Genomic DNA, 25,833 nt, shown 5'->3' on the forward strand with positions numbered 1-25,833 from the left:
AAAAAAAAAACATGTTTTCCTATTGACTATACGTTCTCAGTTTTGCTATCTGTGTATTAATTAAACAAAGCAAACGCTTCTAATTTAGTAGTTTGGTCAGCAGACAGGAGATCTACTTACAGGTAACAGAAGAGCTACCAGTAAGCTCACAAGCTACTCATTAGAGAAGCTTTCCTTAGAGACTGGATTTATTATCTGACCTGATACAAAACTACACAATAGCTGAAATTTGGAGATTTCTCTATCCCAATCATAGGGACTACGTTTTCAACAGTTTTGATTTCTTCCTCACATCAGCTTCCATTCTGCAGAACATGCCTTCTAGAGAGGCACCCTGATCATACCACAATTCAACTCTACCTGTTATTTCATCTCTTGACCACAAATCACCATTGGGCTGATGGTAAATGAACAACCTGAAATACAAGCGGTCTAAAGAGAAGAAGACATTGCAATCCTATTTGGAAAATTCCTTCTACACAACAAGGGCTCAAAGTCCTTTGAGCACCTACTCCAGGCAACTAGAAAAGTATCATTTTGGGGCAACATGAGAATGGCTCTGCCATAAGGAAGTGGAAACCTGGAAGAAGTAGGAGACACTTGAGGCCTCTATCAGAGATCTTACAGCATTTTATTACCACTGAACCAGCAACTCACCTGAGCCAAACTTAAACTCAAAGTAAATTTTACTTCTTAGGCCGTGTATGCCTGTTGTGTAGCCATTTTAGTTATAGCTCCATGCACGTTATTTTAGCACACTAGGCCTGCTGCTGTGCACTTTTACCTAGATAGATGTTTATTCAGCTTTGTTTTATAATTTTAGCAATAGCCACTTTTGTGGTCTTGTTTTATTTCTCAGTATCTAGCTGTTTTTGCTTAGGCCAGCACTACATTCTCAAACAAGACATTCTTGCTCACTCTGTGCTTCTTTCAAGGACGTAGTAAGATAGGTTGCCGGTGAACGTGGTAAAAGTTTCGTCTCTGGCATTCATAGAAAAACACACATCTTTACATAGGGACATTTTCTCAGAACATCAGCTGTTTTATTATAAAAACGCTTCCTTGTCCCTTACACGTTAGAGGGAGATTCCAGCCAGAGAACCAAGACTGTAAGCTGATTGCTGAACGCTTCACTCCAGCTGGTTATGCAGACTTCAGGCCTTTGCTCAGATATGGGGGATGATGTCTTCCCAGGGGAACCTGAAGGGCAGAATTAGAGCTTAACATGCTGTTGTCTATTATAGCCTAGGTAGGAATTAGTCTATTGACTCCAGTGACATTATGGTAGGGTTATTTCTATGCTTCACTCTCCTTGTCACAATTCTAATTCTGTCATTCTGTGTCATCCTGGTTATTGCAGTACATGTTTGCTATCTAATATGCAGTTGCTTCATTAAAACCTTATTGAAACTTATATTGCCTCGGTTTGTCAGTGTGTATGTGAGACTACTGTAACTGAGAGAAACGGATGAGACCCGAGTAACCACGATTTCCCTGAGGAATCAATTATGTCATGCACTCTGCTGCCCAATCATCCCTGCTCTTGGGTAGAGATGAGGCAGTGCTAGTTAGCTGGAGCAAAACCCAGACTGGGGCGACAGGTGTCACCTGTAGTGGGTTAAGACTGAGTCTCCCACACTGCAGGTGATTCTGCCGCTCAAAATCCAGTAGTCTCATTAGAATAATGAGAGCCTATAGGACACACCCTACAATGAGTAATGAGAAAGCATTACAAAAAAGGATAGAAGGCCACAAGGCTATTCAAATTTCAGCTCAAAATGAATCAAAGTTGACTATCCAGAAAAAAGTGATCAAAGTAGTTTACTGTTCATCTTCTTACAAAATATTATAAGGGAACTTATTATGATTTTTCTACCCTATAAAATTGTGATCATGCTGATACCCTGCACCTGGGAGCCAGCATTGTGGCGCTGATTGTGCCAGGCTCTCTTGCAAATACAATCAACATTAGGTGTACTGGAAAGGACCCAGGAGATGGACGGTTTTTAGTTGAATTTTATAAAATCAACCAAACTAAAGTATTGCAGAAGTTATGTGGGATGTAGAATGTATGGGTTACTTACACAAAGAATTCAACAAAGCCATAATTTAATTAATTCCAAAGACAGGAAAGAGCCTGCTGCTCTGTGCCAGCTACAGACACATCAGACACATACCACCACTGAGTACTGATGTGAGAATCCTTGTCAAATTGCTTGCCAACATACTAGGTCCTCTGATTCCCATCCCCAATACACTCTACAAAGGTAGGCTTTGTAGCCAGTTGTTTCTCAGGAAACAAAAGAATAACACGCTTACACCTCTTGTGGAAGGTTTGTAACCTGCTCTAACCTAACACACTGCTGGTCACAGATATTTCCATTCATGTGGACATCTTACAGTTATTGCTTCTAAGCACCAGCCTCACTGATCACATTACACAACATGTTAGACCTTACAGACCTCATTCGCAAAGAGCATTTGCAACAGCTCTATCTGTTGAGAAACTGAGCATACGTAGGCTCTGGCCTCGTAACACTAAATGGTTCAAGAAAAGGCTGACAATGGCCCGACAGACTTGGAAGCGTAATACACAGCTTCAATTACTAATTGTCAGTATCTGACATAATTTGGGGCAAATGTGTTTGAAAGACTGCATTACCCGGAAGGACCCTCTATCTAGCTGGGCTACCTGCATTTTGCAGTACTTACGAACATATGACTGGGTTGATTTTGTAATCCAGCCCACCAAGCAACAGTCATTAACATCGCACTTTACAGCTACACCATTAAATTGCTGCTCTCATCTGCCCTGAACCACTACTTCTCTTCCCCCTCTAAAACATGGCATGCTACCCTACCCCAACCCCCATAGTGCTTTCGGCACACTGTTCCACACTTATAAACACTAGTAGATCCCTACTTATATACATTTTTTTAAATCTCTTTATTGATATGAAAAACACTACTGCATACATCTGAGCATCAACCGCTGCTCTCGTTATTATCTATAATACTTCGTCCAGATTATGAGGGACATAGGGAGAGAGGAGAGAAAGAAGAGTGAAAGAAGACGGTATAGCTATGCTTCCAGTGGTGTGGGTTAACCTATTGGGGGTTCCGAGCGAGGGCGGGCAGTCATAGGATAGGTGTTGTCTTGCGGAAGTGAGCATAAACAAGAGACTGGGGGGAGGAAGGGGGGGGAGCTGCGCCCACGAGCAGAGCCAGTGCGATGGGAGGGTAGAGGTGACCTCTTTGGTGATATAGTGTGCTGGTCCTAGGCACCCCACTCCATGGTGACCGGGGCTGCGCTGGGGGCGGGGCGGGGGGGGGGGCTCCAAAGCTACCACCTGTGGTCAGCTGCTGCCAACAATCCCCTCCTGTCCCTCCCCTAACAGCATTTCCTGGGAATCCCCCTCAACCCGGCCCCTCCTGTTCGATACATAACATCTCGGGGGTGTCTGCTTGTGCTGCACATTCTGTGTAGTGCATTGTGGTTGAGGTATAACTTAGGGTTAAATAGTGGCGTGTATCTTCAGACCACAGGGTCCATTCGAATCTGTGGATTGTGTTAATTATGGCTTGCTGATCAAGGTCGACCGTGCAATCATGGCGGGCGGGAATCATCCATAGATTCTAGTGATGTGACCAAGGTGTCCCAAGTATCCATCCCCTTGATTTGTATTCCCTTATCTTGGAGTGAGTGTAGTGTTTGTGTCTCAGCTCTCGCCCACTTCAGCATATCCTTTATCCATTTGTTGGATGTTTGGTGCAGCCGGCGCCTTCCATCGCATTGCTATCAGGCTCTTGAATAAGATAAATGCCAGCTCAATGCATCTTTGTGTTTGCTTGTTCTTTTTCAAGTGCGGGCGGATGCCCAGTAAGCAGGAGGCAGGCGTTGGGTAGAGCGGACGCCCAACCAGCTCGGCAGTCAGGGCAGTCACGTCTTGCCAGGCACGCTGAAGAGGCAAGCATTCCCACATCATGTGGAAAGATTTTGCATCCGCCTCACCACAGTACTACTGAGGAGCTTGAGGAAACATGCGTTGTAGCGGGTGCGGGGACAAATAAGTCTGGTGTAAGTAGTTGAACTGTGTAAAGAGAAACCTAGGGTTACGAGACACAGACCGCACCAAGCCTAGTGCCATATTCCAATCTTGTTGGTCCAATGGGGCCGAGAGGACTCCGTCCCACCTTTCCTTCATCTTAGGCTGAGCAACTTCCAGGTTATCTAGTAGCACTTTATATAGCTGTGATACACTGCGTTGTTCTCCCAGGCTGGAAAGCACCTTGTGTAGTACGGGCCATGTAGGAGGTTCTCGATCTCCGCATCGCCAAATACGACACATGAATTGTTGTAGAGCACAATATGTCAGGAACCATCCCCTGTCTACCTTGTGTCTCGAGGTAAGTTCCGCAAAAGGCATCATGTGACCCTCTGAATATATATCTCCAGTTGTTTGGATGCCTCTCGCGGGCCACTGTTGCAATGTGTGCTGCCTGGCCAGCTTAGAAATCCCTGGGACAGATAATAGTGCTATTCTGGGTGAGTATAGAGGTGTGCCGTTCCCGTTTAGTATGTAGTGGCCACAGCACCAGTGAGCTATCCGCATCAGAGTATTGTTTTGAGCGGCCGGGCTACAGCTATCCAGCAACCATTACAATATGCTTGTGTGTCCGAGGGCAGCTTGCACCAATTTTGCCTCTGAGTTCGGGGGGGTCAGGAACCATCGCCAAGCCCACTGAATTTGCGCTGCACCATAACACAATTGATAAAGCATGCGCGGTAGGATTATCATTTTGGCAATTGCTACTCTGCCTATGGGTGAAAGCGGGATTGATCCCCAGAACGGCAGAGATACTTTTAATGGAGCGGAGCGCGCGCCCCAGGTTGCCCTCCCTCAGATCAGCAGCGGCATGATATATATGTAGGCCTAGATTTTTAAAGGTTTTATAAGCCCATGGCAGTGTGTATGTCGGAGTGCTGAGTCGCATTTCCACTGGTGTCGGCGCTAACGGAAACAGACAGGATTTGGACCAATTGACCCGCAGGCCTGATATATCACCAAATTGATCCAATATTTGTAGCATGCCCGGGAGCGAAGCAGCGTGGTCTGCGTATAAGGTAATGATCTGGTAGCCGTCCCCATGAGGTATGCCCCATTCCCGCGCCATTGTTCTGAATTGTGCGGCAAGTGGTTCCATTGCCAAGGCGAAAATGAGTGGGGACAATGGACATCCCTGCCTTGTGCCTCTGCCTATCGGTAACTCATCTGAAATTACTCCACTTGTTATAACCTGAGTGACATGGTCTGCATACAGTACTTTTATCCATTTCAGGAAAACACTCCCGACTCCCAGCCAGAACAATGTTTCCAGCTGGAAGGGCCAACCCAATGTATCGAACGCTTTCTCAATGTCTAGGGAGACCGCTACCCGGTCGTGGTTAGACTTGGGTGTTACACTTATGGTTATCAATAAACGTCTGATGTTCATGAACGTGTTGCGCCCCGGAATAAAGCCCGATTGGTCCTCATGGACCACGTGTGGCATCAGTGGGAGTAGACGATTAGCTAGGATCTTGCTTATCAGTTTACAATCTAAAGTTCAGGAGAGAGAGGGGCCCTTCTCAATTCATCTGATAGTATGCGCTGTGTCCCTCCCGCCGCTGACATGCACATACCTCTTACTATCACCTTGTGGGCATCCCACTCCGTGACGCGCGCCGACTCTGTCCCGTGATTGAGCTTAAAGTACGATGAGATGTGCCCTGTTAACCTGTGACGGGCTGGTGGGTGTAACAGTAGGCTTTGCTGTAGTCGCCCAGTGGGGATGCGCGTCCTTGTTTTGCCCGAACGACCGGTGCTCAGTAGCGGACAGTGGTCTGATATTGTTTTAGTGAGACAGGAGGTTCCTGTGAATTTGCTAACCAGCGCAGTCGAGCAAAGCAGCAGGTCTATTAGAGTATGAAGGCGGTATACCGGGGAAAAGAAGGAGTATTCCCTATCTAGGTGATACAATGTGCGCAACACATCCACCAGCCCGTGTTCTGAAATCCAGGCCTAAAACGTCTGGGAAGTCTTCCTACAGGGAGCTCCTTCCAAAGGTGGGTGTGACCTATCAGCAATGATATCTGGTATGCAATTCCAGTCCCCACCCCATATGTAATGCAAGGTGGGGTCCTGAAATAATGGAGAAGTGAGATACAGGAGGAATTCTCCCTATTTTACATTGGGAGCATACAGACCAGTGATAGTGAGCGGTGAGCAAAAGAACAATGGATTAAACCCAGATCTGTGACTGGGGGTGAGTGTTTGACAATGTTCAGCATTCCGTCCATCACTTGTTGTTTTTGCTTTGTCGCCCTAAATGGGAAGGGTATGCCCAGACGTGGGTCCCGTGCTTCCCATGCCACTGGATTCAAGATAGCCTGGCTGATGAGGGGTGAAACCCCGAAACCGGTCCCAGGATGCTTGTTTCCGGTCCAGTGAGGACCTGGCTTGGCAGTTCGGGCTGGACTGTTCCCATGAGGAACAGGGTCAAGACTGACTTGCATATGGCTGGGTCCAAACTGGGGTGGCATGGTGAGCAAAAGAACGATGGATTAAACCCAGATCTGTGACTGGGGGTGAGTGTTTGACAATGTTCAGCATTCCGTCCATCACTTGTTGTTTTTGCTTTGTCGCCCTAAATGGGAAGGGTATGCCCAGACGTGGGTCCCGTGCTTCCCATGCCACTGGATTCAAGCTAGCCTGGCTGATGAGGGGTGAAACCCCGAAACCGGTCCCAGGATGCTTGTTTCCGGTCCAGTGAGGACCTGGCTTGGCAGTTCGGGCTGGACTGTTCCCATGAGGAACAGGGTCAAGACTGATTTGCATATGGCTGGGTCCAAACTGGGGTGGCATGGTGAGCAAAAGAACGATGGATTAAACCCAGATCTGTGACTGGGGGTGAGTGTTTGACAATGTTCAGCATTCCGTCCATCACTTGTTGTTTTTGCTTTGTCGCCCTAAATGGGAAGGGTATGCCCAGACGTGGGTCCCGTGCTTCCCATGCCACTGGATTCAAGTTAGCCTGGCTGATGAGGGGTGAAACCCCGAAACCGGTCCCAGGATGCTTGTTTCCGGTCCAGTGAGGACCTGGCTTGGCAGTTCGGGCTGGACTATTCCCATGAGGAACAGGGTCAAGACTGATTTGCATATGGCTGGGTCCAAACTGGGGTGGCATGGTGAGCAAAAGAACGATGGATTAAACCCAGATCTGTGACTGGGGGTGAGTGTTTGACAATGTTCAGCATTCCGTCCATCACTTGTTGTTTTTGCTTTGTCGCCCTAAATGGGAAGGGTATGCCCAGACGTGGGTCCCGTGCTTCCCATGCCACTGGATTCAAGCTAGCCTGGCTGATGAGGGGTGAAACCCCGAAACCGGTCCCAGGATGCTTGTTTCCGGTCCAGTGAGGACCTGGCTTGGCAGTTCGGGCTGGACTGTTCCCATGAGGAACAGGGTCAAGACTGATTTGCATATGGCTGGGTCCAAACTGGGGTGGCATGGTGAGCAAAAGAACGATGGATTAAACCCAGATCTGTGACTGGGGGGTGAGTGTTTGACAATGTTCAGCATTCCGTCCATCACTTGTTGTTTTTGCTTTGTCGCCCTAAATGGGAAGGGTATGTCCAGACGTGGGTCCCGTGCTTCCCATGCCACTGGATTCAAGCTAGCCTGGCTGATGAGGGGTGAAACCCCGAAACCGGTCCCAGGATGCTTGTTTCCGGTCCAGTGAGGACCTGGCTTGGCAGTTCGGGCTGGACTGTTCCCATGAGGAACAGGGTCAAGACTGATTTGCATATGGCTGGGTCCAAACTGGGGTGGCATGGTGAGCAAAAGAACGATGGATTAAACCCAGATCTGTGACTGGGGGTGAGTGTTTGACAATGTTCAGCAATCCGTCCATCACTTGTTGTTTTTGCTTTGTCGCCCTAAATGGGAAGGGTATGCCCAGACGTGGGTCCCATGCTTCCCATGCCACTGGATTCAAGCTAGCCTGGCTGATGAGGGGTGAAACCCCGAAACCGGTCCCAGGATGCTTGTTTCCGGTCCAGTGAGGACCTGGCTTGGCAGTTCGGGCTGGACTGTTCCCATGAGGAACAGGGTCAAGACTGATTTGCATATGGCTGGGTCCAAACTGGGGTGGCATGGTGAGCAAAAGAACGATGGATTAAACCCAGATCTGTGACTGGGGGTGAGTGTTTGACAATGTTCAGCATTCCGTCCATCACTTGTTGTTTTTGCTTTGTCGCCCTAAATGGGAAGGGTATGCCCAGACGTGGGTCCCGTGCTTCCCATGCCACTGGATTCAAGCTAGCCTGGCTGATGAGGGGTGAAACCCCGAAACCGGTCCCAGGATGCTTGTTTCCGGTCCAGTGAGGACCTGGCTTGGCAGTTCGGGCTGGACTGTTCCCATGAGGAACAGGGTCAAGACTGATTTGCATATGGCTGGGTCCAAACTGGGGTGGCATGGTGAGCAAAAGAACGATGGATTAAACCCAGATCTGTGACTGGGGGTGAGTGTTTGACAATGTTCAGCATTCCGTCCATCACTTGTTGTTTTTTCTTTGTCGCCCTAAATGGGAAGGGTATGTCCAGACGTGGGTCCCGTGCTTCCCATGCCACTGGATTCAAGCTAGCCTGGCTGATGAGGGGTGAAACCCCGAAACCGGTCCCAGGATGCTTGTTTCCGGTCCAGTGAGGACCTGGCTTGGCAGTTCGGGCTGGACTGTTCCCATGAGGAACAGGGTCAAGACTGATTTGCATATGGCTGGGTCCAAACTGGGGTGGCATGGTGAGCAAAAGAACGATGGATTAAACCCAGATCTGTGACTGGGGGTGAGTGTTTGACAATGTTCAGCATTCCGTCCATCACTTGTTGTTTTTGCTTTGTCGCCCTAAATGGGAAGGGTATGCCCAGACGTGGGTCCCATGCTTCCCATGCCACTGGATTCAAGCTAGCCTGGCTGATGAGGGGTGAAACCCCGAAACCGGTCCCAGGATGCTTGTTTACGGTCCAGTGAGGACCTGGCTTGGCAGTTCGGGCTGAACTGTTCCCATGAGGAACAGGGTCAAGACTGATTTGCATATGGCTGGGTCCAAACTGGGGTAGCATGGTGAGCAAAAGAACGATGGATTAAACCCAGATCTGTGACTGGGGGTGAGTGTTTGACAATGTTCAGCATTCCGTCCATCACTTGTTGTTTTTGCTTTGTCGCCCTAAATGGGAAGGGTATGCCCAGACGTGGGTCCCGTGCTTCCCATGCCACTGGATTCAAGCTAGCCTGGCTGATGAGGGGTGAAACCCCGAAACCGGTCCCAGGATGCTTGTTTCCGGTCCAGTGAGGACCTGGCTTGGCAGTTCGGGCTGGACTGTTCCCATGAGGAACAGGGTCAAGACTGATTTGCATATGGCTGGGTCCAAACTGGGGTGGCATGGTGAGCAAAAGAACGATGGATTAAACCCAGATCTGTTACTGGGGGTGAGTGTTTGACAATGTTCAGCATTCCGTCCATCACTTGTTGTTTTTGCATAGTGAGCGGTGTGCCATCTAATAAACCCTCCAAATGTATATACCGGCCTTCTGTGTCTGTTTTGTGGTGGCCTACGGTGTAGGGTACTTCTGGGGCTATCCATATTAGTACTCCCTTGGCATATGCAGAGAAGGTGGTGCCGTAAGCTAGGCTCTGCCATTTATTCTGTAAGGTACGTAACTCCTCTGTCGTTAAGTGTGTTTCTTGTAGTAAAGCAATGTGAATTTGATACCTTTTGAGATATGCGTAAATTCTGCAACGTTTAATAGGGCTAGCCATGCCTTGTACGTTCCAGGTCATTATGTTATAAGTGGACATTTTCACATGCGTTAGAGGTAATATAGGACCCGGTGCCCAGCCAGGACAAGGATCTTGGGCCAAATTTGACCAGTTCCCCCACTTTCGTCACACCCCTTTTACCTACCCTGGAACAACCTTGCATAGTGTAATGAAAAAAGAATAGAAAGAGAGAATGGAAAGGAACTGAGAAGGGACTTCGTAGGTGAAGCCCAACTGATAACATTAAGGCACAACCAGTGCCCACTGCATCAACTATCATGACAAGATCCTTCAGGTGACCCCTGGGGGTGTGTGGGGCGTGGGGTCAGTTTCGCTGTGTCCCTTCTTGGCGGTCCCAGCTGGATATTCATCCCCCCCAGTCATGCTCCGCACGGTCTCCCCCTGTTCCGTTCTTGATGTCTGCACCTGTGGGAAAGGAGCGCTGAGATTTTATGGCATCTAGCCATCTCTTCACAGCATCTGCTGGGTCCTAGTGCTACATTCTGCCATTGTGTGTAGCCGCTTGGGGTCTAGAGGTCATCTGCTGTACGTGGTGTGAGCTCCTGACCGAGCGCCGAAGGAGAGGACAAGTCACTAGTTGGATCCACTGAAAGGTCCGAGCCTGTCTTATCTGGGTCTCGGTACGTCTGATGTTGCGGCGATGTAAACAAGTTGGCTTCCCTCAGGGCTTTCTGCCACCTATGCTTTGGATGGGCGTGTTCCCGACTTTGATTTCTTCCATCTTCGGGGTTGGGGAGTGAGCCATGTACTCCGATTGATGTCATCTTGCTTGAGCTGGGCCATGCCCCTGGCGTGTAGCCATGTCCAGGCGTCTTCGGGGGAAAGGAAAACAGGAGTCTCCTCTCCATCTATTACCCAGAGCCGTGCCGGGAAGAGCAGGGAGTAGGAGAGGTTATTGTCTCGCAGTCATTTTTTCACTCTCGCGAAGGACGCTCTCTTACGTTGTACTTCCACGGTATAGTTCGGGTACATTGTTATCACGTCATTGTACATCCATATGGGACCCTGGGTCCTGAATCTTTGTAGGCTCAAGTCTCTGTCCCAAAAGTTCAGTAGGCACGCTATCAATGGTCGGGGGCCACCTGGCCGTGGTGGGACGCTCGGGATTCGGTGTGCACACTCCACTGTGAACATTGGTGATGTTGCGTTCATCATGACGTTTTCCAGAAGCCACTTTTTCAGGAATTGTTCAACGTTAGGTGATTGTTCACTCTGGGAATCCTATGAATCTGATGTTGCTTCTCCTCAAGCGTCCCTCCGCGTCTTCCGCTCTCTTCTGGAGTAGGCTGACCTCTGTTTCCATTCGCTGTACCTGGTCGCGCAAGTCTTTGATTTCGGGTTGAGTGTCTGCGATTGTTTGTTGTCATTTACTCGTTCTGCAACTTTGCAGTGGTCCGCCCTAGGTAGGTTTACTTCAATTACTACAGAGTCTATTTTCCCTTCCAGTGCAGTTTTCGTGTCTAACACTGCTTGTAACAGCTTATTGAACTGTGCTGAGTGTGCTTGCAGTGTCAGGTTCATTTGTTGCAGGGCTGCAGCTTGCTTCCCAGCTGGGCCATCAGGGTTCGAATCTTCCGCATCCGCCAGTAGATGTGGCCTGGGTGGTTTTGGCCTGGCCATGATTGATGAGGTCGCTTATGGTGCTGGTACTGTCTCCAGTCCCTCCGAGCTTCTGGCACAGTCAGGTTGGGTGCAACCCGGGTGTGGGGACAGTAAGACCCCGCTGGCCAAGCGCGTCTCCGAGCACAGGGCAGGTGCTAGAGAGAGAAGGTTGTCACTGTAATCCCGTGCATCAGTGTTGGGCCCTTGGCTGTGTCCAACTGATTATGTTGGGTGTAGTGGCTCAATTTCGCATCATCAATGTAGCATGTCCCTTGCCACCCAAGACAAGATACTAGTCTACCAATCAGGGGGCGCGTGGCCGCCGCTTCGGGGCCGGGCCACGATGGATCCACAGTTGTAGCAGTGTGTGGCCTTCAGATGGGGCCATGCTTGTCAGGAGAGCGATCCGGCACCTCGTGGGCAGTTCTAAATGTGATCAGGAGGTCCTGTTCCTCCAGAAGTGAACATGCTAGTGGTCTCGTACCCTTCTGATTCAGCTAGCGAGGGCAGTGGGCCTGTTCTCGGGGCCCCGCCGGATGGGATCTTCGCCAGCGCACTCATATGCCCTGTCGTCAAGCGCAGCGAGCTCCGCTGTCGCAGCAGACTCAGGTGCTGTCCACTAGTCGCTGTGTGTGCCTCGCATTGGGTCGCCCTAATTCAGGCCGCTCCTCACGAGTCGAAGTCTGGTCTCGGCTCACTGCGCAGTTGCTCTTGGGCTCGGTCCGCTATTGTGCTGCCTCAGATTTCCTGCCCCGATGCGCAGCCGCCCGCGCCCTCCGGCCACCAAGTCATTTCGCTCGCGGTCCGCCCCCAGAGGTGGCCCCACGCTTCCCGATCTCCTTGTCTGGGGCGGACCAGTTGTGCCCCTGGGAATGGTCTGTATTTGGCAGGCGACCGGGCCACGTTCCGCCCAGGTCGTGATGGCAGGCGTGCTCCCCCAGCCCAAATTGTCAGTGCTGCCGAGCCAGATCCTTTCTTCGGGGGGGGCCTCTCCACCAGGGGCCCCTCACAGGATCACTGTCTCGCCTCAATGGGTAGCTCGTCTCCGCTATTTCATGGGGGGTGCTCGCGTGGCCCCAGCCCGGCCGCCCCGCTCTGCTCTGCTCTGCTCTGCTCTGCTCTGCTCTGCTCTGCTCTGCTCTGCTCTGCTCTGCTCCCAGCTCAGACTTGTGTGGCTCACAGCATCCAGTCGGGACCAGCCGGGCAAGCTATCGACTCTTCAGTGTCCAGGGGTCCCACTAAGCTGGGGGAGGGCACCAGGTAAACATGGGAGGGGGAAATTAAAGGATTATAGTTTGGGCCGCGAGCGGAGCTTCTCAGAGAGCCTCTGCGCTAGCCGCCATCTTGGCCACGCCCCCATCCCTACTTATATACATAATTGCCCCTTTTTTTTTTATCTCAGAACATTCTCCTACATAGCACTGTTATTCATGCAGCTCATTTTTGATGGGGTATTGCAACTTCAATTCATGCTCCAGTTTGTTATGCAATGTTCAATTATGGATAGTTCCTATCTAAAAATTTGTGACAGATGTTTCTAAAAGCATAACACTTGCCACATGCTGTGTAAAGGTGTTCCAATGTACTCAATAGTAATCATTTGTGTAGGAAATCCAACTTTTCTGCATGGCCATCCAAACTTTTTCACCTCTTGTCAAACCCTTTATTTTTGCCAGGTTTAGAACTCCCTGCACTGCTGCTAAACAGTTGTAAAGTGCCAGTGCTCCCCTTTAAACATGGTGGAATTGTCATATTCCTCAGTGGTATATTCAATTTACCTACAAGTTACTAGTATATGGTACAAAATGTACTCAGGGCCTGGAAGATAAATGCCAATAGTAGACTGCAGAACATATCGTGCCGTCTACTACAATGGAAGTGCAACATGGCTTCTGGCCTACCCAGTGTAGCCTGACTGTAGCAGTATAAAAACTGCAAATCAGCCTGTCAAAAAATAATTGTGTGACATGTTAAAACCTTCCTTTTAAATATTAAAAAAAGTCACCTCTACGTAGTCATTGTAGTCAACAAAGCAGGGTACATGGTGTTTAAAAGTAGGACATGTAGCAACTTAATGTTAGCATGCTCTTTCAGTGACCAGTAGCACAAAGCTATTTTTCACATGGTATTCCTAGCTAGCAGTCCTATGTAGAAAATCACAGTACAGATTAAAATCCTAATACGGTATTATTGGAATGGGGCTAGTTACAAAAAAAAAAAATATGGTCAAGTATTTTTTGATGGTTGTTACAAATTACATATTAAGAAAAAGTAACTTTTAGAAAGTTAACTTTTCCCTGCATGAAGTTCCTGGAGGCCGATTTGCATTTACTGTCCAACTTCTCCGAACCCTCGATTAGCACCTGAAAAGGTGTGAATGGAGTGCGGAATTCCTTCTAGGAGCTGCACCATAGGTCACCTTGATCAACAGGTCCACCTGAAGAGGCAGAGATGACTACTTTGAGCTCAACAGAAGGGTGGGGGTAATAATCATCCTTTTTGACAGTAGTTGCAAATCCTGCTAGAGTGACAAATACTGAATGACCGGCCTGCTGGGTTCACACATAACAGGTCACACGTGAAAGGAAGAGAACAGAATACCAAGACAATTCTTCTGTATTTACCGTCTGGTTGCAGAAGAATCCTGCTTTTGCCCTACCCGACTTTTCTCTCTGGGTTCACTGGAGGTACAGCGGCTGCTTCAAACTATAATTTAGTGTTAGACATGGGGGGATACTACGATTACCATAGTACACTCCCCACACATACACCCAGTACCTCAGAGCCCATAGTTAGCATGGCTAAAGACTTACATCATCTTGAAAAAGCCCAAAGGGGTAGGGATGGCCCAGGGTAATTTTACCCTCTTGGGTGGGCATGTCGAGGATTCATTCCCACCCACCAGCTCATGCCAGGCATAAATGTTGCCCGCCACCTCCACTCACTTCAAAACACTGCTAGACCTGAGGAAGAACAAAATAGGACGGAACCTTCTATCTGTGATCTGGGGTAGCCGTTAAGGACTGGAGCAACTCTCTTGTACCCAGGTCAAAGAATTTGACTTAAAGTGGCATAAGGATGACCTCATGTTCAAGCTACAGACATACAACAAGACAAAAGAGGCCTTTTACTGCAACTGCCCAGATTATCAGTTGCAACTGGGCCTGAACTGAACCCTGCTGTTGGCCTCTGCCTGCCATCTTGCATGCCTTCACGTACCTCCTACTGAGGTCCTATGGGAGGCGGGGCTTTAGAAGCGTACCCTTGTAGTGGACTGAGACTTAAGGGACTCATGGTGGCAGTCTGGACCGCCTCGGATGGGGCAGTTCGACTGCCACACAACAAACGTGACAACCAGAGAACCGTCAGCTCCACCAGGATCTTGAATCCCAGAGTTCTGGCAGCGGTGGAGATCGTAATCCGGCAGGGCAGCGCAGCATGCGGTGCTGCGATTACGACCTCGAAATTTGCCAGCCTTTTCAAGGCAGTAACACCGCCATGAAAAGGCTGGTGGAGAACAGGTATAGGGGGCCACATGGGGGCCCCTGAACTGCCCATGCACATGGCATGGGGAATGCAGGCACCCCCCTGCCCAGTACCATTGCAATGTTCAACACTAAGAGGGTGCTGATGCACCCTGCTGGCTACAGAATTGCCGCCGGCTCCATTACGAGCCAGAGACAATGCTGTTGCCTGATTTCTGCTAGGCTGGCGGTTGGAAACTTAGTGGGAAACTCTTAATGACTCCAGCGAGGAGGTTGCCACTATGGCAGTGGCTACCGTGTCAGGAGTTTGGCAGACGGGCTTTTGAATCTGCCAAACTCAAAACTACCCCCTCAAGTTACTAGGCAAGACCTTTGATCAGGACAAATCTGGTTGGTGCATCCGAGCCATGCACCACCACATAAGCTTCAAATTGTGCCTAGGTCTTTGTCCACCCTGTTATAAATGGGGTCTTTAATTGGCAGAAGTATACACCCAGGTCCAAATAAGGACCACAATCCTAGTCAGGGTAAGTCACACACAATCCAAATTATCCTGTGCCCACCCTCTGTTAGCTTGGCACTGAGCAGTCAGGCATAACTTAGAAGGCAATGTTTAAAATATTTGTCTAATAAATCCTACAGTAACACAGTGAAAACACCACAAAAATACACCACACAGGTTTAGATTTTTATCTGGTTAAATTAAGGAAAAAAAGATAAAGATTCAATAAGCACAAGTTGGGATATCACTTTTGCAAGATTAAAAAAAAAAGTCTTAAATCTTAGAAATCAACAATTCTCTCTTGATGGTTTCATGGGATATTGACACTCTGAGCAAGTTACGCAAATATGTCAAATATAATCTTACATACGAGAGTCTAGCATTAAAGGGTTTTAAAAATAAACCGGCCCCGATATTTAAAGCAGCTGATAAAGATGGTGGTATAGTTTTGCAAAACAGAGTGGATTATTGCAAGGAAATTCTACATCAATTAACAGACACTAGTTGCTATCAGAAAACAAGAGAGATCCTACAGAGTAATTAAAGTTGATGATCACTGGAATAACGGGAATAGGCTTAGAACAAGGTTTTTTAAGCAAGAATGAACATCAGTTTCTAAATAAATAACATCCTAGAATACCAGTACTATACACTTTACTAAAAATACACAAAAGACTGGAGAATCCTCCTGGGAGGCCCATTTTGTCAGGCTGTGGTTCGCTTTTGGAACCTTTGTGTCAATATTTAGATTTCTTTCTGAAACCATTTGTTCCCCAAGCTAGGCCATATGTTAGGGATATTATGCATCTAATCACTATGGTTGAAGGTGTAGAATTCAATAAGGACACAGATATATTGGTTACAATTGACATCCAGTCCTTGTATACCAATATTCCACAACATCAAGCCATTAGCGTTGTAGCAGATGTACTGAATTCCTGCCCACAACCCACTCAAGCACTCACTGTTTTTGGATTTCCCTAATAGAAATAGCTATGGAAAGAAACTTTTTTCAATTTGATGATGTTTTTTACTATCAAATCAAAGGCGTAGCTATGGGAGCAAGCTTCGCACCAGATTTAGCGAATCTGTATATGGCTGATTATGAGATACAATATATCTACAATCAGATTAACCCTTTTTTGGAGTGTATAAGAACCTGGTTCAGGTATACAGATTATGTTTTTCTTATCTGGCGGGGCTCAACTATGGATTTGCAAGCATTTTGGACCTGGCTTAATGCTAGGTCAATAGGTATACAATGTACAATGGAATACAATAGAGAAAGTATTCCTTTTCTAGATCTATTAGTCCAGTTGGGTGAAGAAAATTAGCTTGTTTCCTTTTATAGGAAACCAACTGGGAGAAATACGATATTACATTATAGCAGTAGTCATCCGAGGAATTTGAGGGGTAATCTTCCCTTTGGGCAGTTTCTTCGAATACGCAGAAACTGTACATAGAAGACAGATTATTTTAAATAACCAGATATCTTGATAGACAAACTAATCGAAAGAGGTTACCCAAAAAGATTGGTAAAGAGAACGAGAAAGAGAGCACGGTACAACCATAGGGATAACCTTTTGGAACCAAAATTAGATAAGGATGATAACAACAAAAGATTAGCTTGCGTCACGACTTTCACTCCAGCTAGTGCTGAAATTAAGAAAATTGTTACACGTCACTGGGACTTAGTTAAAGACCATCTCTCAATACAAGATCGGCCACATTTTTCTTTCAAGAGAGGAAGAAATATAAAAGATACACTAGTGAGGGCTTTGTTGACTCAAACATCTAAAACAAAGAATAATACGCTTTGGGGGCTCCCAGCGGTATTAGGCCATTATAAATCGGGATGTTGCCTAGCATGTAATTCTAATTTTAATACAATGGATTTTTGCTATGGTGATAATGTGTTTAAGTTGACTTCATTTTCGAATTGTAACACACAGGATGTTATTTATGCCATTTGGTGTCTGTGCAATCTCATGTATGTGGGACAAACACAAAAAGTGAAATGCAGGATTTTACAGCATTAAAGCAGAATTAAATGCAAAACTGTTGGAGCACCATTGGTGGACCATTTTTCAAGATAACACAACAATGAAGACATCAGATGGCAAGTGACTTAACAAGTGACTTTGGGTCCCAGAGGAGGGGACAAGACTGGACTGCTTTCAAAGCAGGAACTCTATTGGATGGAAAAATGTGGCACAATAAATAATGGATTAAATAATTTAGAAGATTGGAAACAAGTTTCAGCTTTGTAAGCACTAGATGTGGACAGATTGCAAATTATTATTATATTTGCATTACGTGATACAAGGAAGATAAATCATTGTGCAGGTTTAAAAAAAATAAAATGCAATATTTGATTGCAGTCATAAAGCACTAGGAAGATAGAAGGTTAAGCTAAATTGAGCAATGGTGTTCGTTCAGGTACAAATATAGCGTGGTCTATTTATATAACAAACATTGTATTGCTAAAAGGCGTATATGCTTCGTCTCTTTAGAATGATTAAGGAACACACTATTTTGAATTGTCTAGACAGTTTGGTTAATGAATTGCTCGATTTGACAAAGGAGTCATTGAGTTTTCCGTGATTACAAAGTACACTAAATTAGTAACGCACGCAACGCAGATCGGTAGTTTACTTAAACTTCCTCTTGTGTGCGGCGTGGCTGCAATACGAGCGGCGTTTTCTGTTTTGAATACAGATCCGGAAATGCTGCAGATGTGAGTTCATTTATAATGGTACTTTGTAAACAATGTTGGAGGTTTACAGATATGTCTTAACTGTAGAAGGGTGTCGGTCAATCCTTTTAGCAGTGCTTGGGGCCTGCCGGACGGCGGCTCCTAGTTAATGAAGTGAATATTTTCTTTGATGTACTCGGAGGCTGCCGGATGGCGTCTCCGGGGTATGGGTCATTTGGCGAATATGCAAGCAGTCTTTGCGCCTTGTTTAATGATAATGATTTTTGAGCATGCGCAGTTTACTAAATTAATGGAATGAATCATTTTTTTAAATTACCATGGAGGTTCTTTCTCTTTTTGTTTGATGCAATGAATGATGCTAGAAATTTAATTTAGTTTAACCTAGCATCCTTATATATAAGGATGCTTATTTTTTTCAATAAATATCATTATCTAATACCATAATGATTTTAATTAACACCCCATACACTCGGGTATTCATAAAAAGTCTCTACTCACTTAATTTTCCGATTCTGGCAGCATATAACCTCTTTACTTGGTCAAACCTCTTTTAATAGTTATGTAACATCAAAGACATTCCTTTATTTGTGCCCTGAAAGATAAAATCAAATGATTCCTTATATCTTTCAGGGCACAAATAAAGGAATGTCTTTGATGTTACATAACTATTAAAAGAGGTTTGACCAAGTAAAGAGGTTATATGCTGCGAGAATCGGAAAATTAAGTGAGTAGAGACTTTTTATGAATACCCGAGTGTATGGGGTGTTAATTAAAATCATTATGGTAATAGATAATGATATTTATTGAAAAAAAATGAGACTGGAAATGTAGAAAAGAGATATCGAATAACCGCAGGATTTTTTTTCAATAATTGATTTAATTGTATTGCAGAAAAGTGATGAGACACATTCTATATACTATTAAGAATAACTCCTATAAAAAGACCCATGTAAAAAAATCTTAAAATAATAGGTAAGTGTGACTTCGTTACCTTGGACTCAATTATATATGAGTTTATCAATAAGAGTATTGTAAAAAGAGTGTGTTTATTTTATTTAGGTGTTTCCGGCTAGAAGAATTGTTCACTCCTGAGGCTGCAGGCTCACTAGTAGCATTCAATTTACAGACCCTGGGCACATGTAGTGCACTTTACTAGGGACTTACAAGTAAATCAAATATGCCAATTAGGAATGAACCAATGTTACCATGTTTAAGGGAGAGAGCATATGCACTTTTACCACTGATTAGCAGAGTTCTAAATCCAGCAAAAACAGTGTCAGAAAAGTGGAGGGAGGCAGGCAAAAAGTTGGGGGATGATCACCCTAAGGCTGTCAGGTCGAATACACCCCAGTTATAAACTATCAATAGTGCTTTGTGCCTTTTGATGCTTTAAATCTTTAAAAATCCATATAGCCGGTTCCCTTTATTAAATATTATTCATTATAGTGTAATTTTTAATTATTATATTTGTCTTGTTTTAATTCTGTTTGGATTTGTTATTGTTTTGAATTATGAATTTATTACTGTTTTGGTACTGCTTAAATACTTTATACATTGCCACAGCCACCAGGAGGTTGAGGTCAGGTTAATATAGTGATTTGGGGGGTTCACCCTGATAAGTGTTGTAATTATTTCTTGAAGTAGATAGTCACCCTCCAAAATAATAACCAATTTCTTATACGATACATACAATCGATTTGCCTTTCACAACCCAATTTACAATACTTACAATACCCCTTTTTTACAAGTGAAAGTTATGCTATAGTGAACCACCAGCCCTAACCACTCAATATGCAATTCGCTCAGGAAAAGATAGTCCATATGTAAAGATGGTTTGGGCTCCACCAGTGGAAGGTCAAATTCACATACTTTCTTTTAGTGATGTCACCACATTATAAATGCCACATTAATTATTAGTGATGTTGGAATCAATTTCATGCTCAAGTAGTAAGAGATGCTATAATGAATGCCAGCTCAAACTACAAATATGCAATTTGCTGAGGTAAAGATAGATCACTTTGAAGGGTGACAGATTCTTTGTCATAGGTACTCTACTGGTGGAAGGTCAAATTCACAAACACTTCCCTTTAGTGATGTAATCCCATCATAGATGCCAAATTAATGATTAGTGATGGTGGTATTAATTTCAGTAGATAGAGATCGGTTAGAAGAGATAGTGGTGATGTAGGGTGGACAAAAGATGAAAAATGGGGAGAAACGGCAACAGAAAGAAAGGTGAGCAGGAAGAATCAGCATTTAGAGACAGCACAGAAAAACAAGCATTTGCAATGCAATATGGTCTTGCATTTATCTGAGTTACAGCTATTAGCAGTTGTAAACTCCCAACAGACTTTTCTTGCACATTAAATGGAAAAAAACAGCGTGATCGCGCTGCTACAGTTCACTCGTAGTGAAACCTATCGGCAAAAGTGCAATTATGTACGTAACCGGCAAAAGTGCAATTAACTATGTAACAGGGTCAATGTCATGTAAAGCGCTGGACTTCTGCCAAGCGAGATCACGCTAAGAAAAAAAGATAAAAAGTAGTCCACAAACCTGACTGGAAACAGCGAGCCTCGCATCTTTTCAGTACTTGGTCGCTGCGCTCGAGGAGGGCTAACCACCCGGGAATGGAATGACGTATGCGTGCCTTCCACATGAAAGCAAGCAGATTTTGAAAGGCAAGCCAACGAACCAATGAAAGACACTGACGTAACATGGATGGGGCTAAAAGCCCTTTTGTATCTACTAAAGCGTTTCGCAAGCGAAACGCATGCGACGCAGGCTCAACCCTAAAAATGGCATGAGCTTTGGCAACAGTTAAACCTGTCTCTAACCAAACCTAAAAGGTAAGAGGGGCAAAGGAAATTGAAGGAGGGCAAAAAGAGAAGACGGAAAACAGAAAGCAAAGGAGAAGTGGAAGGGCTAAAGGAAACTAAAATGGGAAGCTAGGGGTAAAAGTAAAAAGAGTAGAACAGAGAACAGGAAAAAATGGTATTAAGAGAGGATACTGTAAAAAAATATATGGAAAATGGTGAGAAGTGATTTTTTTTTCAGGCAAACGGAAGTGAAACGAGGCGCAATAGGAAAGAGACGTAGGACTCCACCCACTTTATCACTTCAACAATCACCCACTTATGATGTTGTGAATTATGCCATTATTAATTTGACATGAGATCTGATTACTAAAAGCAACAAAGATGAGTGCATAGTGACCCAAAAATCGGATGTACTGGCTATATAATATTATCAGAGTTTTTTGTGAAATAAGTATTTTTGGGTCAGTTTATTATTAATATTTCTAAGAACCATTTATTTTTAGACTAAAAGATAATATGCAGAACTGTGTAGCAGAAGGAATGTTTTGAACCTTAAAATTTTACTGAATTTGTGGATTGCAATTACCAGCTTCATAACTGATTAGAATCCACAGCTTCTCGATTGTCAAAACTATGGCATAAACCCGACGATATAGATTTCATCAAAGGCTATATAAATGTTGTGCACTTTGTCATTTAAAAACATTTGTCAGTGTTATGCATTGCAATGTTCTTTTGTTTTTATAAGGTTGAAATGAATTGATCAACAAAACAATGAATCCCTTGATCCAACTCCCTGCATGCTACACTATGACAACAGACACACCTGCTAGATTTGAACAATTTAGCTAGGGGTGCCTACGACCAATTCTCATCTGCTATGACAGACTTTATGAGTGAAACCCTACCACCCCCACCCCCATCTCCTTCTTTCCCCTCTACTCTTCTTGAGAATTGAAATAAACTGATGCTACATCCATATTTGAGTCAGTGTTTCTCAGGGGAGCCCCAGATGCACAACACACTCAAATCAAAAGAAACAAACTGGCTTCTTCCCATTCCCATGCACCAATTTGCCAGTATTACATTTAGCTACAGTTCAAGAAAACCAAACACACAGGGGCACGTTTATAACTTTAAACCTCTCAAAATGTCACTTAAAATTTAACAAGGTGGTATATATTAAGAAATGAGAATAGACTCCTTTTTTGTGCAAAATGAAAATATGGATAGAAAGAATTATCACCTACATCTTATTTTACATATTTTTTCTTAGAATGTGCTAGTTATGACAAAGAACAATAAATTATCACCCTATATATGGCTAGGCAATCTTAGAGCCTTAGCATTAGTTCTGATTCTACCCTGAGCAGTGAAAAACTGCACATCAGCAAGATTCATCAAGTATCGGAACCCTCAAGAAATGCTGCATGGAGACAAAGAATACATTTAATTGATAGATTACTTTCCATTTATTTGTGACCCAGAAACTAAGACTACCCCAGTTAGTTGAATACATGTTTGCATTTTAATCTTTTTACATATCTCACACTTTGTGATTGCCTTGTGTATAATTAATACGCCACTGCCATTTGATCATAACTATGTGTTTGCTAGCGATTAAAGGCAGGTGATTCCAGCAGGAACGATGTGCCTGATTCACAAAGGTAACTTACACTTTTAAGTAACTAACACTTCTGACAAAGCTTACTACTTTTAGGTATTCACAAACTGCACTTTTGTAGGCATTTACACTTTTGTAGTAAGTCTAGCACTACACATGCCTAATCATTGGTACAGCAAGACCCTCCCGTAGAAAATAATGGCAGTAGGGATTAAAAATAAACCCCACAGGAAACTACGCTAAATTAAATTATATCATTTAAAACAGTTACAAATGTAAAGAAATATAAGCAATAAAAAAATAGCACATAGTATTTAATTATAAAATATTTACTAACCTTAAATTGTATTCAAAATAATTACACACATTTTAATTAATTTTATACATCACAGAATTATTAATGGATAGTAAAAGAATCTTCAAGTGGGAATGTATTTTTTTAATTTGCGTGTTAGAAAAATAATGTTATTTTAATTTAGTATATTTGCATTGACATTTTAATTCAAAATTAATTTGACAGTGCGGTCACATCTTTTCTATTTTGTTCTACATTTAAAGTATAGACAAAGTAAATTTACATTAATAGGTCATGTACAAAATATAATATTGATGCTTGGGTTAAATACAGTTCTTAAAGTTTCCCTATTTTTTTTTACCAAAGAGAGACTCTGCAATGTCAGCTGTATTCAACATGAGTAAGGAGAATCTTGGTACACATGTCGTGTTCCACCACTGGCAATGGGTTTAGCATCCCCTCTAAAGCCACTTACTTGTACAGGGTCCCTAAATTTGGACAGTCCTTTTCTTAACAATGATGGATCCTTCAAGATAACCCAATCATCCACACCTATCTTGGAAGAGACTTTCTTATTTTCCAAGTTTTCCTTCATAGAAAATGTTATGCATTAAAATCATTTGTAAATTAGACAAATTTAGGTAATACGGAAATTTCACATTCTTGATTAAATTTCTTAACCATCCAAAATCTGTCACAATATTGACTCCACATTTCTTCCTTGTGTGACTTCCAAATTAATTTTGCTTTTGAATGTGGGGTGGTGGAATAAGCCTCAATTACATCTCAAACTATACACATGTGATCTAATAGCACTCTTAATTCACTTCACAATTACCTTGTGCCATTAGACTGTGGAAGATGAAGGGTGTGCATAAATGTTTGATCCCACACTTGTCCAAATGTGCTTTCATGGCACAGGAAGTGAAGTGGACTTCAGCATTAGTTAACACTTCACACAGCACACCTTCCATTGCAAAGATATCTTGAAAGAACCTAGTCACATTGGAGATGGTGGGTTTTGAAACCCCCCTCACCTCAACCCATCTAAACAAATGATGGTACTAATAGAATTATCTAGTGTTGTTTGGAAGAAAATGAGCACTCCCCACAAAAAAAAAAAAAACTCAACAGAAACATTTTGACAAACTGTCATTCGACAGGATTCACCGTGACACTTGACCTGATCAAGTTTTTGGCACTCATATTGCATTGCACACAATTTTAAATTTTACTTTCAACATTCGTGCCACTATAAACTATTTAAAACATTCTGTTTTGATATCACTCATCCTAGGTGACCAGCATGTGCTGGTACCATAATTCTTAGTCTGAGAACGGTGGAATTACTTAATCACCTCTCACCATTAAGACTCCTTCTAAAGAAAGGATCCGATCACACACAGGTAATTATGACCAAAATTCTGCTTTCCCATTCTTCCCTCCTCCAATATACTTCCTCGCAAATTAGGCTTACATTTTTCTACTCTAAAAAAAAGTGGCAAAATTGTTTTCAATCAACAAGTAGTGAGTTTCCACATTGCACAATCTCCCTGAAGCAAAAGCGGTGACAGTACTGCACCCATACCATAATCACTAGCAGTACAAATGTTCTACCGCCTTCAACATACGACTGTAAAGTCAGAGCTGTCGGTGTGCTTTGTTTGATCACCTCAAACTTTTCTGACAATTCAAAGGCCATAAAAATTTACTTTTCTTTACTAAACTTCTGTTTTATTCAGTTAAATCTGACTTTTTTTTAAACAAACTTTACGTAAAATTTGCTTAGCCCCAAAAATGATTGTAACTGGTATTTGTCCTTGGGCCACAGAGCTTTCAAAATGCAATCAATGAAAGCTTGTTCAAATTTAACTCCCTTGCTCAATAAGACACGTCCGAAGTACTGTACCCCATTCATAGAGAAAATACATTTCTCTTGGAAGTGTAATACCCTGGTCTAGTAATATAGTCAGAACTGTGTCAATATCATCACATTCTTTTTCACTCTTTTCAAACAAACAAAATGTCATCTTTGAACATAACATCTGCAATATCCTCCAATATTTTAGTTATAATCTTCTAGAATACAGAGGCCACCAAGGCCAGTCTCAATGGTATGCAACATAACTGAAAAGAACCATCAGGCATTAAGAAAGCTGCAAGATGACAAGTTTCTTCATCAACTTCAACCTGATGGTATGCTGCCTAAGGAGTCAGTATGTACTCTTTCATATCACTGTGTGGACATGTTGTGTAAGGATGTTCAAACATATACAAGGCTGCCACCAAGGGAGTTGGCTAGGTTTGCTGGTGCTCGGGGCTGACTCAAGAAAACAGTTTTTTAGTGACACATGAAGACTCTTTCAAGAGTGGCATGATGGCAAATAAGTCTACATCCTGTGCAGTGTGCTTTTGTGCACAGTCTTTCTTTGGTCACTACTGGTGTGGTCTTCTCTGGAACTAAAGGCCTTACACCGTCAAGTCAATGCCACACACTCGTCCTGAACACCGGTGGCTAGAATTTCCAGAAGGGTTTGAACAAGGTGAGGGAAGGGCTTTGGGCATTTGCTCAAACATTGGAGAGGATGATATTGGATGATGGGCCTTACAAGCATGCAGTAGAAGCAGGGGGTGGGGGGCTGTAGAGTGCTACACTAACATTCAAAGAAACTGAATATATACATTTTGGAGCCAATACTGCAAGGGTTGCAGGAAATTGACTATTCCCCACAGTACTGCAAAAAAAAGGAAAATCAAAGAAAGAGACAACTTAGCTGTTTTACAAGATGGTGAGCTGTACACAGCACCTAGAGAACAAATCTCAAATTGTTTCAGCGATTCCCACTAAACACAATGAGCTCTGTTCAGAGTATCATTGATAACAATGGTCAATTGCTGGGTAAAAGAAGAA

At 44.1% G+C, this 25,833-nt stretch overlaps 1 protein-coding gene across 1 annotated transcript in view; it reads right to left on the minus strand.

The window, feature by feature from the left end:
- LONRF2 (LON peptidase N-terminal domain and ring finger 2) overlaps nucleotides 1–25,833 on the minus strand; it is a 245,336-nt gene that overhangs the window by 91,903 nt on the left and 127,600 nt on the right. The window lies entirely within an intron of this gene.

The sequence above is a fragment of the Pleurodeles waltl genome, chromosome 8 (assembly GCF_031143425.1).
Source record: "Pleurodeles waltl isolate 20211129_DDA chromosome 8, aPleWal1.hap1.20221129, whole genome shotgun sequence".
NCBI classification, from domain to species: domain Eukaryota; kingdom Metazoa; phylum Chordata; class Amphibia; order Caudata; family Salamandridae; genus Pleurodeles; species Pleurodeles waltl.